This window comes from Manacus vitellinus, unplaced genomic scaffold, assembly GCF_001715985.3.
Source record: "Manacus vitellinus isolate BGI_N305 unplaced genomic scaffold, ASM171598v3 scaffold_20_pilon, whole genome shotgun sequence".
Taxonomy (NCBI): Eukaryota; Metazoa; Chordata; class Aves; order Passeriformes; family Pipridae; genus Manacus; species Manacus vitellinus.
This window is the reverse complement of record NW_021939471.1, coordinates 3,408,226-3,423,227: the sequence shown is the minus strand read 5'-3', so window position 1 is coordinate 3,423,227 and position 15,002 is coordinate 3,408,226. Positions and strand designations below refer to the sequence as shown.

Genomic DNA, 15,002 nt, shown 5'->3' with positions numbered 1-15,002 from the left:
TAACAGCTATTTTACAGAATGGTTGAGGTCAGCTGTAAAATACAACTGTAATTGTACAGCTGAGCCTGTAAAATTACTCTTCACTAATACAGCTCTGCCAGCTTACACTGAGCAATCTGTGCTACAGAGTTTATGGAAACATTACATTTGCTTAAAATTCCACTCTTTTTCCAGAGGATGACACCCAGAAGGATGTCTGGAGGGAGTGTCTGTACATACCACACGGTTCTGAGTCACCAGGCAGCTCTGTGATATAATTGTCCATGTAATTCTAATGGTGACCGATGGAACAGAAGCTGGAACTAGACAAGAACCATTAAATTACTAGTTATTCTGAAATAAAATGGGTTTGAAGTGGGTTTGTGATGGCCAGATCCCTTCTGAATGCTCCACTGCATGTCAGCATGTCAGAAGACATGACAAGTAAAGACATCACAAATCTCTGTAGCTTCTTCCAGTACCACTTTGAAACAATGCTTCATCTGATCCTCTAACTATATTTAAATTAATTAAAACCCATTTATCACTATAAGTTCTCTGAAGTACTTGAGGATTTGAAGTCAGTTTTTCTTGCTCTATCAAATATCCTAGTTTTCTGAGTGGGTAGAATGTGACTGATAAATTACCATGATGAATAACTTTGTGAGTAAAAACGTGGGTCAGTTTTTCACTAAAATTAAGAGGTCCTGATTCTCTGTTGTCAGATTCTCAAGTGCTGCTGCAAAGGGAAACACAGAGCTGTCAAAGCAGAGTGATGATATTTTACACCCAGTTTGCCCTGGTGTAAGGAACACGTCATGTTACAGGACACTGCTTAGGCACTATTATGTTCTTTTTTCAAGCACAGCAAGTAATTTCTGATTTATTCACAGAGAAGAAATTTCTTGCTGGTTGAAACTTGCTTCCATGAACACACAGGGTCAATGTACCACTTAATTCCTATATAAATCTTCTGAAGATGGACAAATTTCAAGTAGCACAATATTGTATCATTTCTGCCAGTCTGAGGGAAAAACAGCATTACTGGTAATTCCTTCTTCTGATCCAAGGGTTTTGAAAGTCAGAGAAATGTGAGCAGGCTCTCAAGTTATGGAGACTGCTGGTGAAAGCCAGATTTTAGGGTATATTTTAAAATGCAGCAATGAAGCCTCCTGGCATTACTGTGCATTTTATACAGACAGAAACTACCACCAGTACAAGATGCAGCTGAGAATCCTTAGAAAAACAGTTGAAGGTAAAGTGAAAGCAAGTTCAAAAGCAGCTCGAATCCTCAGAGGACACAAGTTCAGAACTGCAAGTTATAACTTTTCATGCTGGGGACAGCAGCTCCCCAGCAGGAGGCTGATGGCTGCCACGTAGGAACAGCGAAGTGGTAAGTGCCCAGAACCTGCACAGAGAACTGAAAGACATGTCTCTAAATCATGGCCATGGCCATGTGTAGGAATCATAGGGGAGAAAAGCTCAGCCAGAGACATGATGTTTTTCCATTTGTAGTGCCACCTCTCTGGTTTGCACACACCCTCAGTCCCAGAGAGTGGGAGGCCCTGGAGGGAACTCTGTCATGCCAAGGGGTTGCTTTAATGCTCAGAGACTGAAAGCAGCTTCTGGGGACAGCAAGGTCCTTCTCTTGCCATTCCTGTCAAAGACAGGAGGCACCTTTGCATCTCCATCCAACCTGCCACTTTTCCAAAGCAGCCAGTTCCCAGAAGAGAAGGGAACACATCTGACAGGGCTGACATTTTCCATCTAAGACAGTTTTCTGATGAAAAAGGAAGGGGAGGCTCAGCAGAGAAATGGCAACCTCTTGCCCTAGAAGAGAGTTGTCACCTACAAAATGTCTGCTCAGACTCTGAGAGATCAGGAGGGAACCACAGGTGAGGCTTTGCAGCTCAGCTCTGCAGCTGGTTGTGCCAGCAGATAGTTTTCAAATTTGGTGGTTTATTTACTGATTTATAACAGTGCCCTTCACAGAGATTTACAAGACTGTATAAAGCAGAACAAAGAAATGCTCCAAGTATCTCAAGTGAGTAGACAGACGGAATTTTTAATGTTTGACCTTAAACATATTTAAAGTATAATATGGTTTCATCTGTTTTCTCAAATGAGTAGAACACCTATACCAAGTAACTTCAGAGGACATAAAGAGAACATGAAGTGAATTACCTGACCTGAAAAATAAGACTTTGGGTAAAGATGTGAACATTAATCAATATACAAAGATAAGGAATGAGTCAAGAAATGAGGATTTTTCAACAGAAATAATGAAAATTTGCCTTCTAGTCGTGACTCTGTGTTAAAAGGGAGCTTCCTGAATAAAGAAGTGAGAAAGATGGACGGCAGAGAAATATATTAGATATGTTACTGAACTATGAATAGGTCAAAATAAGTAGTGACCAACTCAGAAACGTAACACAGAAATACTGTAAACAATACATAACATCACATATTAGATAATATAGAACAATATCTTACATAAAGCACACTGTGAAAAAAATCATAATCAGATATGTGAAGGCAAAAAATGGGAATCAGTTTTTCATTGGTTTAACTAATGCAACTCTGAACAGTTAATTACTTAGGAGGACCTTATAATGATTTCATGATGTTCTTCCTGAAAAAACCACTTGATTCAGTCTAACACAAGACTGAAGAGTGAAACAAAATGTTCAAAACAGTACTGTCAATCACCCCCAAGCTTTAACACCCAACACACTTCACAGAAGTTTTTTCTACGTGCTGATGGTGAGACACGATTGACTGTGTGCCCAACCCAAGCCTGACTGCCTAAGGCACAGCAGCGCTGCTTCCCCACGAGGAGAGGAAACTCTGTGTTACTGGTGGGAGCCACGAGCTCCAGAGAGGCTGCTGTGCAGGGGAGGTGTGTTCAGGCTCTGGGAGCTGTCCCTGGGGATCCTGGATTAAGGCATTTCCCAAGGCAGCGCAGGGGGTGCTGTTACCCTGCAGGAATTCCACAGCTTGGCATTTCCAGGAGCTCAGCGTACAAACAAAGACAGCGAACAAGTTGTTGTGGTTTTTCTCTCTCAAAGAAAAGGGAGCAGCCTCCCCCCTCTAGGACAGGCGGCAGCCTCCTGAGCACAGGAATATCAGCTAATTCTGCGGATTTCATGGACCCGAAGTACAAGTTCTCAGAGGCACAATGTGAATCTTTTGAACCCACATGCTCAATCTTACTACAAAGATATGTTTTTAAAGAGAGGTTTTTATAGTGAGCAGCAAAGCATAATAATGATTAATACCTGGATTGCCAGCAAGTGCCCTGAACAGCTCTTACTGTGCAGACACTGACATTCTCTTGCCAAAGTGCAAACATAGTGGCATTTCCTGTTAAAAAACAATGTTCGTTGGAATAGAAAAAGCAGTAGCTGGCACTGAGAGTAACAAATGAGAAGGTCAGCTGCACAGACACGAGCAGTACAGAACATATATGCAACATATTCTATGAAACACCTATTTAATTTACCCTGAGCAGAATTCGCTTTAGCAGCAGTAATAAAGCTTACATTAGTTTAACAAAAAGAAAAATGTATTACATTAAATTTTCTGATTAAATGCAAATAACTCTTAATCAGCACCTTTTAGCAGGGTTACTAATGGAAATGCATTAATTAATGCTGCACACCTATTATTTTATTCTAGTTTGAAGAGCCACTGTTATTTGCAGTTCTCTTATCCAGAAGAACACCTGTAATTTTCAGAAAACCCAATCAAACCTTCACAATAGAGTTTCAGGCTATGATTCAGTGAAAACTCGCATGCTTAAAGTCCTATCAAAATAAAATCTGAAGTAAGCACCTTTTTGTAGGGAGGAAACAAAAAGATACCCCTGCTTTTCCTTTATCTGATACATCCATCTGAAATCAAGGAGAGCCACTGGTCCCTCTGGGCACTCCCAGAGGGCTTATGGCACTCCTAAAAGGTAAGTCAAGGTCAGGCTGGGATCTAAGGCAGCTCTAGAGCTTCCCTTAGCCTGCATGTATTCCTCTGTGCTGGGAAGCTCAGAGATAAGGCAACAGCAACCTGGCCCCAAAGACCAAATCCAGGTCAAATTACAGAACCAATACCTGGAGGGAAAAAAGACTGTGGAGGAGCAAAAAACTACACCAATGCACAATCTGTGTACACTGAGGGGTACGTGTGCAGGAGTTGTAAGTGATTGAAAGCAGAGAAAGAATGAATGACAGATTTCCTCTAGAATGGGGCACTAACCCATAGCTATAACGTTTTTCTGATGATAAACAGAAATAAAAGTTAAAGCAGTAGCTGCTGAAACTGCTTTACACTATTTAAAGTCAGGCTGTATTATTATTAGTAGTAGTATTAGTATTATACAATTGAAGGTTTATCATAAAGAGCTGTGATACATCTTAAGGGAACTGGAATGTGTCTGGATTAAACACGTGACAGAAGCTGGTAAACACCTTTGCAAGTGTATTTGGAACAGAAACAGTTTGTCATAAGGTCAGTGTATCACCTAACGAGGGCTCTGCCATAATGCTGCAGGAACCATAGTGAAGAAAATATTTTAAATTAGTGATCTGTTGTTTTGTTTTGAAAAGCACAGACCTTAGAAATAACATTTTCACCCATATAGTTGCCATTACCTAAAATAAAATAGAACAGTGGTGAATCAGCCTCTCATGACACATTGTATGAGCTCAAAAAAGCCCTGAAAGGTGATCACTGTATGGAATGGGTTTACCATCACAGCAACAGAGACTCCATCCTCTCCTGAAAAGACAACTGCCTTTTTTTGACTAAAAGAAAAATAAATAAACTTTATTCCTGTGAAGTGTCATATTAACTGCTACACTGGGAAATTATTAAGCTTAAAAATACTGGAATTAGCATCAAAACAAACTTAAAAAAAGAAAAATCTGCTGAAGGTGATGAAACAAGATGTGGTAAAAGAGAAAGGATCAAATGGGAAGAAGGTTATTAATGCGAAACCTTCAGGACTGGTCCTGAGACTTGTTTCATTTAGCATTTTCATCAGTTATCTTGGCACAAAATAGAAGAATCAAACTAATTAAACATTAATGGCACAAAGTTAGATGGCAGTGACCATACTAATAAGGATCACAATCAAATACAAGAAGAGCTGGATGACACCAAGGACTGGAGAAACAAAAATGAAATAAATTAGGATAGTAAGAAGTGCAAGGTCTTGCTCTGGAGATTACCACAAATTTCTGGTGTAAACTGAGGGCACAGAGGTGTATTGGCTGGTCATAGGAAGATGATGCCCCTCAGGGTGATGCAGCCATATCCACCAGTGTGATGCAGCCCAAGGAGATACAACAGTGAGGTGGAAGATGGGTTATATTAGTGTGAAGGTCATCAGGAAACTGCAGAGATGATCTTATGAGAGGGATTTAACACCCTAGTTATCCACCCCCACAAAGCAAAGCCAGCAGAGGGTTTGGCTGCTCAGTGGAATTCTGCTGAATGTTAAATACCATGGAGGAGACAAGGGCCAATGCAGGCAGGAGAAGAAAAGGTACTTTGGGTTGGAACTCAGAATAAAGTTTTTAACGCTCTGGAGAGTAAGGTTCTGAAAGAGTCTTTTAAAAGTCAATAATTTTTAAGGCCAATTTCATAAAAAAGGATTATCTGACACGTTTGCCTGCAGTTTCAGAGCAGTAAACATGCTGACCCAGGAGAGCCGCCTTTTCCTTCTCCATTCTCTGTGCCTAATGGCCAAAACCAGCTCAGTAAGACAGATGGAGCTTCATTTCTCCTGCCAAGCCTTGATCTGAACTTACAGATCTCTGAGACCAAGACAGTCAGTGACAAAATAGAAATGCAGTCCATGCCCCATCCTACTGTGCTCTATTTCATCTCCGGGAGCACTGTGGATATAACTCTCCTGGGAGACCTCTGCAACCTCTCAGAAACTGGCTGAAACAAGGCAAACATTTTCTATTTAGTTGTTTTCATGTGATTTCCTGCATTATTTGAGGGAAGGTTTTTTGAAACCTTCATAAAATCCAAGCGTGCATTACAAGATACAACTACATTTACGACCTGACATCATGTCATATAATTATGTATTAATGTAATTTTTAAAGTGCCTATTTTTCTTCTGATTGAATCGGAAATGCTGCACGTGCTGCCACACATATAAATCCAGCAAAGCTGTGTCTTGCTTTGCAGTATATTAGTGTACAAGAGTGGATTTTTTGGTATGACTTTGAAAAGTGAGCCCTCACTCAGCACAGGCTGTTCTCACAGAGCTGCTCTACATTCTGGGCTGCAGAGAGGGTTACCCATGTCACCAGAAAATGTTACACGACAGCCTCTGAGACCTTTCCAACTCCACAGGTTCACTGATGGTTTAGTGACTGGAATCCAGCTGTAGTTTTAATGTATGACTTTCAACAAAGATTTCAGATGCAGAGTGCTTCAAATATATATTTTGGTGATGTAGCCATGAATTTTAAGTGGTCTAGTTTTAGCCTCTCTCTATTAGAAACTCTTTTGGAAAGCTTAGTTTTCATTATTCAGCCTTGACAACTGTTGCTGTTCATAACCAAAATGAAAGACATAAAGTAGTGTTTAAGAATAATAATAATTAAACCCTATAATTTTTGCTTTTCTCTCGATTTATTAGCAGGAATTTTTATTTTATTTGCCATTAGGCAACGAGCGTTCACTGATCTGTTATGGTGACAGAATTATTAAAATTGTCCTGAGCCATTTTATTTCCCTACTTATGCAAGGATATTCCCTAAGATTACACTAAAATACTACGAATTCTTTCATATATCAGAAGCCCTAGAGAGCAAGGCAGTATTAAGACAAGACAAATCTTCAAAATGCTGAGTAATGCCTTTGCTCCATCGATCTTTTACTCTGTCAAAATATTAGCTTTTTACTCTAGCACATTTTCCATGCCACATACAGCAATTATGGGGTGACTGAAAAAAAGGGAGCCCGACAGGTTATGCCCCTGTGCAGTCTCCAGATTTTAATGGGGCTGACAAGTCTCAAGGACTCTCCTGCTGCAAGGGAGGTGCTGTTCTGCACAGTATTTCCCACAGCCTTGACACAACGCAATGATCAAGTTCACATATTGCTTAAAAAAATAAAGCAGCAGCAGCAAGGAGAAAAGGTAGAAAGCTGTATATAGGCTTAGAGCAAGCCATGGTATAAATCTCACTGGATACTTGCCAATAAGTATTTATTCATTCGAACTGGTATGTGCAGAATCATCTAGTCCCTCCTCATCTCACAAGGAACCAAAATCTAAACTCTCTTGCCCCTGCAAGGGAAAGGAGGGGATGGCAGTGACAGTGGCCCCAGCATCACGTACTAAATGGGAGCAGTTTGAGCCCTGACCCCTCCTGATGGGTAATGGCCAAATGCACTGTGGGACTGCCAGGGTTCACCTCTCGCTGGAGTGCCTGGGGTGGTTCTGTTATCACACTCAAGAAAATGGACTGCAAAAGGCTTGGACCAAACACACCATTGCAACTACTCACTGATGTGAACATGGCAGCCAAGCCTCTGCTTTTGGCAGCTCCTTCTTTCAGATTTTTCTGTTCTCCTTCCTCCCCTCAAGTGCTGCAACTGCAGGACCCACAGAAACCTGGGTGTACCCAGAGTAAGACCTGGTTGTGTCTGGCAGCATGGCTCAGAGAGCAGCAGCTCTAGGAGCTCTAGGAGCTCAGAGGTTCCTCTGCAGCACCTCCTTCAATGCTCAGCTTTCCACAAGTGCTGGCCTGTGAGTGCTGGACTAATGGGCTGGCCTCCCCCATCCACTGCAGGGAAAGCAGCATCACCCTGCTGTGCAGTCACCCTTCCACCCCAAGCACTTTGCTTTTCTGTAACTTTGGGGAAGATGACATGAACACAAACTCCTCACCTCAGTGGCCTCATTTGCCATCTCTTCAGCAACAAGAGAACTAACACAGCATATTCCATGTGCTGCCGTGGATTACGAGCTTCCATGGGATGCAGATGCAGTCAGCACTAACACAAGGCCTCTAGCCAGAGGTCTGGAAGCTGTTGTGATTTAGCCACTCAAGATGTCTTTCTACAGCTCCAGGAAAGCCAGCAGGCATTTCAGAACCTCAGAATGCAGGGCTGGGGGGTGCTTAAGAGGTCATTGCTCCTTCTGCCACCTAAAGGCAAGATCAGCTTTGCCACAACTCTTTGTGACAGATCTTTGTACTTGGAGCTGTAAAACACTGGGCTCCCTCCCACAGCTCTTCTCAGTACTGTTTTTTCAGCAACAGTTAAGCAACTCTGCTTAGAAATTCACTGACATGAAGAAGTTTGCACCTCAAAAAGGGCCACCTTAGGAAAAGAACAGGTATTTAATTCAGGGCAAAACAAATCCTGCAGACAAGGCTGATGAGGGGAACTTGAGCTTGAGATGTCTGAGGGTCATTACTACCCTGACACAGCTATAATTCCTATGGTAAAAAGACCCAACTGAGTCTTTAATTCATCGTCTCTCTGCTTCTTAAACTCTTAAAAAGCAAGAAGATCTTTCTCTGATAAATCAATATCTAACATGAGAATCACTGGAAACACTTTTTTTGTGTTGCAGAGGGTTACAATGCAGACTGGTATAATTTACATTACAATTACTTGCCCTATTGTTGTGGAAAAGATCTGCAGGAATACATAATGCAGGAAAACATTTCCCTCCACTGGCTGAGTGTGAACAACCTATAAGGAGTTACTCCATGAAGGCTCAGAGAGCCCAGCTGCTGCAACGTGAGCCGGCACTATGCGTGACTTCTAAAAATAGGGCACTCTGGAACAGGGAGGGGGGAAGAGGAGAAAGTCAGCAACCAAAATTCATCTCCAAATTTTTCATTGTTCTGTCTTACCTGAAAAGGTAACTTGCATGGGGAAAGGGAAGCTGTGATCTCATACCTGGAGACCCCTGACAGCCGAGGAGGGACATCCAGCTTGTCCATTAGTTCTGTTGCAGGTGCTGTTGTATTACCTTGGCCAAGTCACCTCTACATGTTTCTCTGACCACCTTCCTTTGTATTGTCTACTTAGATTATGCAGTTTAGATTCCTAAAGGTACTTGGGCACCTAATGCCTCTGTGGACACATTCTGAAGTCCTCCAGGTCAGGTACTATCTCTTCCACCATGCACAGCCCAGCTTTGATCTTACCTGCCATACCTCACTACTGATACAAAAACTATCAATCATGACTGCTCAGCTCTGAGCTCTTCTGTTCTACAGTGTGAACAACAACCACGGGGCCCTGGGGGAGCTAACAATAGAATTCACTTCTTTTGTATATTCACAAAAGTCAGGATAAGAATTCAAACACAAGGAAAAACAGATTGAGAATCCACGTCACAAAACTACCACATAAAATCATATCCATAACAATTACAGGTTGACTTCAACTGTAAATTTCATACAGAAATTATGGAAACGTGAGTCATTTTGACAACAGAAACCTCCCCCAGTGTTTGCTGCCCAGCAGGCAGTGGGCTCAGGACAACTTGGCTTTCCTAAGTTTCAGCAGCCTCATGTGGCCATGTCCAGAGCAAGGGGATCAAGGGGAAGTTAGGACGGTTAAAAGTGTGCTCCAACTTGGACCAGGAACTGGCCGGCTGCAAACACACTCAGATTCACTAAATGTAATTTTTCCTTATGAAAATGAAGGCTGAAAGGTGGCCTTACTGCAGGTGGGAGCTGACACACAGCAGCCTAATGGACCGATTACTCGTCAGCCTTATTAGATAAAGGCATCATGAATCCCATCCTCTGGAAGCTGGAGAAACTTGTCCCCATAAAACCTGCAATCTCACAGCAGTGTGTTCCTAAATGCTGAGGTGGTTACTGAAAGTGGTGCTGCACCACCTGAATTTTTTAGATGCTTTGCAGAAGAACTACAGGGAAAAAGTCTTGTGTGTGTAATACACTGCTCTGGTCAGATGCTCAGAGCCTGGGTACAGGACAATCTACCTCCTCACACCTCAGGATCTGCTTAAAATTGGTAGTATTTCATATGAATTCTGTATTTCTGTAGTGGCTCCTTCTGGCCTCAGAAGATGGAATCTGCCCTAGCCTAGCACTGCTGCGGTGTCCTCACCCCATCCCTGAATAGAGGCCAATGAATAACATGCCCCATTTGGCAAGTGCTTTCTCAAGTGTAAACAAGTGCGTTTTTAAAATGCCCCTCCCCACTCCTTCTTACAAAAATAAACCAAATTCACCATATTAGCTGATAAACTGTGCACCAAAGTACTGACAAAAACCAGTAATAAATAATAAAAGCACAATTCTGCATTTTAAAAGAAGCCTTGAAACAGAAAGAGAGGTTATAACTTTAGCTCTCAGGAAGAACAAGGATAAAACTGCAGCAACATTTTGCACTATGTTTTAAAATCTTGGTGAGATCAGGAGGAAAAGCACAGTAAGATTTCAAATTATTACATGGTATAGTATCAGTTCTATAGGGATTGAAAGGCTCACATCTTTTTAAGCACTTAGATGCCTCAGGTAATATTTCTATTACATGCAATAAAGGAGAAAGTACCCAGATGTATGTTTTCATTGCTCACCTGATTCCTTAAGGATTTTCAGGAGAAAAAAAAATCAAAGCCTGTATCCTCTGTTTTTTATACATATTGTACATATATGAAAAAAAAAATATCAAAAAGAGAGGTAAACGCAGGAATTAAAAGCAGATATTTGAAATCAAAGGTGTTGATAAACTGGAGTGAGTTCAGTGGAGGGTCACCAAGATGTCCAAGGGCTGGAGCACTTGACTGATGGTGGGAGATGGAGAGACAATGGGCATAAACTGAAACAAAAGAGATTCACGTTGGCTAACAGGAAACTTTTCCACAATGAGGACACTCAAGCAGCCAAAGTGGCAGCCCTTAGGGGCTGGACAGTCTCCATCCTTGGAGGTTTTCAAGAGCAGGCTGGATAAAGCCCTTAATGGTCTGATGTCATATCTGTCCCTGCTTTGGGCAGGAAGGTGATTAGACCTCCTGCAGTTCCTTCCAACCTGATCTGCTTTATGATGTTACTTTCCCCACAATGCTTAAGGCAAGGGAATTCTGAGAAAAATGGGAAAGCAACCATATGAGCTAGCAGAGAAGTAGAGAGACTGATGAGAAATCTTTCCCTGTCATTCTTCAAAGTGACCCTTATGCACTTTCATATGTAGAATTCTAGACATTGTTTACTGCAAAAGTAGAACAATCTACAGTTTAACTGGGGAAAAAAGGATGGCAAAATTGGTTTCCCAAAGCAAACACCTGATACACATAGAAACAGGGGCTGTCACTGAAGACACAGAAGGAGGTGGATATGAAACTTTAGATCTCTGAGCATCAGGTAAAAGAGCAAACATTCCCTGGTGTTGGTCTTGCCCTGTTGAGTTCCCTCTCAGAAGAGCTAAACAGAAAACAAGAAGCTACAAAACATTGTATCCCAAGAGCTGTTCCAGTGAGACTCTAATCCCTTCCTGAGCAGGATGAAATGAAAAAAGAAAACTTCATGGATTTTAAAGTGGGTTTATAGTCAATCCCTGTTCAGACAGGCATGTACCCTTCTGATGGTGCAGATACTGCCCCCAAATCCTTAATTTGAGAGAACCTATACTGTCCCCAAGGAATTCAATTGTAGGAGGAGGTAGTTCATGTTTAATTCAGAGAATTAAGCAGCACAGAGAAACCTGGCCAGTACACAGAGGGGTTTTTTTAAATTCTCTGTATTCCCTGATGTGGAGACAATTTGTGATTCTCTTCTGGTTGTCTTTGAGAGCAGGGAAAACACTGGATTGAAACAAGACTTCAGATTCAAGGAAGAAACAAACACTTGGAGAGATCCCTTCAAACAGAGGCATCTCCAGTGTTAAGGCAGAACTCCCATTTTGTACAAAACACCAGTAACACAAACCACCAGAGACCTTGACATCAAACAGGCTCAGCAACAGATTCAATCGATGGAACTGCTCCTGCAGCCACGAAATGATGCTGTGGCTGGATCCTCTAATTACTGCAAGCTGATGGCTGCAACCCCCACATCAGAACTTCGTCTTCTCCCTCACTTCAAAAGTCTCCAAAATTCATGAGAGCTTATGCTTTGCCCTACATACAGAAAGGGCCTTCACCAAGAGGAAATCTTGGGTTCAGGCACAGAGATTTCAAAGTAAGTGGAAGTTTAAGAGATCAGTGTGCCCATCCCTGTGGGCCTGAGGCAGGAAGACAGGCTGTTTGGAGAAATAGCTTTTTGTGGGATGCATCAAGCTGCAGGAAGGGTACTCCACTCTGGGAAGACAGAGAGTGAAGGGCTGTGATTAAGTCAGGTTTTAGGGAGAACAAACAGAATTTAAAACAGTGGAAAGACAGAAACCACAGTGTCACAGCTGGGGGGTTTCCATCCCTGATGTGGCCCATAATCTGTGTCTGAACAGTGTCTCTAAGAAATCTAACCTAGAAAAGTGCTAGCAAAGAAGGAAAAATCTTAACATATAAAACCCCGTAGTCTTCTGCACTCAGTACAGAGATCTTTAATACTAGCTGAGTGTGGAAAGGGGAAGTCTGCTGGCAGAACAGAATCTATCTGTATTAATACCTGAACAGAAATCTGCCTTCAGGCCTGTTACACAAACTTGAGGATGCAAAGTCTCCCTCACAGTTCTTGAGATGATTTTCCACTTTTCTTCCTATTAAGGTACACATTTGTTGTGTATAAAATTATGGTTATGAAAGAATATTGTGGGAATTCAAAATATATTCCAGTTTAAATACAGAAAAATGGTTAACAGAGCCTTAGAGAACCATGCTTTTGTCATATTGCACAGATATCTCCAGATAATTTACACGACGAGCCAGCATTTCTGTTAGAAAGGAGAAGTCACAGAAATTATTTGCCTTTGGAGACTGATTCTGGTGTTTTTCCTATATTAAAGTGAGGCTCCTATTAAGTCTGTGGATTTACTGTGACGGTGTCCTAAATCTTGGGAAATGTCAATATTTTCCTCCCTTTCTTTCCCATTTATTGCAGCATACTTCTTCTTCTCCTTTCTGTCAGCCTCCGTAATTGGTGGAAAGTAAGAGAAAAGCCCAGCGTGGTGCTGAATCAATCTAATTGTGAGTTACAATGACTGCTGGTGGATCTGAACTCCTGGAGGGAACAGGCTGTATTTTCCCCAAAGGTAGTAATCTCCTTATTTCACTGTCAGGGGCCTGGGGGGAACCTGTGGGCCAAGGAAACAGGGTAACCCTTAGCACAGCCCGGCACAGGACACAGGGGTGTTACCTGAAAGGTTTCCCTTTGTAGTTGTTATTCAGTTACCAGTAAGAGTGCATTTCTTTTTTTTTTTTTTGGTCTCTTTTTCATGTTTTTTCAACTAGTATTTCTCTGCTTTGCTACCTGTTTTCATCTATTCCTACTGCAGAGGAGGAAAACTAAGCAAATAATAGAGTGAACCAAAAGAAAAAGATAACGGCTTGGGATTTGTAGCAAGAAAGGGTGTAATTTCATCTAGTAAGAGGCACTTAAAATTTAAAAGCAAATCAAACCCAATTTATAGCTATATAGATATATGTTGGCTAAATAGAACATATCAGTTCAATTATTCTTGCTGAATTTCAATTACCATAAGACCCCACACATTTTAGAAATAAAATTAAACAATGCTTATTAAGCCATCTGGTATTCTGAAATATCTCTTTGGTTGTGTATTTAAACTTTTAAAGCAATTCTTATAAAATTTAGATTCTGGCTCCCATAGGAAAATACATTAATGAATTTAGTGCTCATTTAAGATAGACACTTTTTTCCTGATAGATTCAAGTGCTAAACAGAAAATTGTTTAGATGATTTCAGGCATTATTGCTCTCTAATAGTAATGCAGCAGCTATAGAATAAATAAAATAAAGCACATTCTTTCTTTGGAATTCACTTAAACAGCAATATTCTGAAGTCATCCTGAATTCTACTTTAAAAGTGGGGTGGATTTGTTGATTTTTTTTTTGGAAGCAAAGCAAAAGTTACATATCAAATGATGTAAAGCAATCAGGAACCTCTGCCTGCATCTATATTTACTTCCATGAGCTGTTGCATTAATATATAGAATTGTAGAATCATTCAGGTTTAAAAAGTCCTTTCAGATCACTGAGTCCAACTATTTACCTAACACTGCCAAGCCCATCACTAAACCACTTCCACATCTACACATGTTTTGAACCCTTCCAGGGATGGTTCCCTGGGCAGCCTGTCCCACTGCTTGAGCACCCTTTCAGTGAAGAAATTTTTCCTCATATCCAACCTATATCATAGCAAAGTTGTTCCCTTTGCTGACTTACCAACCATTGTGTGGATTCCATGCCCTCTCTGTTTGTCAAAGCAAAGACAGACTGGACCCCCTCTCCATCAGGGACTTAATAGAAACCCCCCCCACAGGAGGTGGAGAAGGCAGCAGCTCCCCATGCTCCCTATTCACTGAGTCTTCAATGATCCAACTTGACCTTCCTCGCCTGAATAAAACTAGGCTTTCCTTTTTCTAAGCATAATCATGTATTTTGCTCCAGTCACTTCTACTCCCCAGACTCTGACAACCCCAGAAAAGTGCATTGTATTTGATGACCATTTGTCAGTCCATCTATAACTCTCCCTTTCAGCAGAGGTCTGTGAATATAAACGGCCATTTGATGCGAAAGTCTCCCATTCAACCAAACACAAGCCCAGACAAGCTCATTATTTTCAGCATAAAATAAATCTATTCCCTCCACCTGGAACTGGAGAGCATCCCACCCATGCTTTGAGAACAGAATATGACAGGGAGGGAAGAAAAGAGCTGATGTATTATACTTTGCTCAGTCCAAATTGAAAACCTACACGCCCTAATGGCATTTTGGTTTCCAAATGAGTTCTTTGAATAATATTCCCTTCCCCTCTTTCCATTAGAATATCCAGAAATTAATAATTTAGCCTAGTCATACTGTAGGCCACATGAGTGGTAACTTCTGAATAAAACAATAA

The 15,002-nt window shown here is 41.3% G+C and overlaps 1 protein-coding gene across 1 annotated transcript in view; it reads right to left on the bottom strand.

The window, feature by feature from the left end:
* Positions 1-14,347, bottom strand: part of VWC2L (von Willebrand factor C domain containing 2 like) — a 122,082-nt gene extending 107,735 nt beyond the window's left edge. Inside the window, exon 1 of the mRNA XM_018071933.2 lies at positions 14,327-14,347. The gene's annotated coding sequence lies outside the window, so the exon portion shown is untranslated. The remainder of the gene's footprint in view (positions 1-14,326) is intronic.
* Between the last annotated feature and the right edge of the window lie 655 nt (positions 14,348-15,002).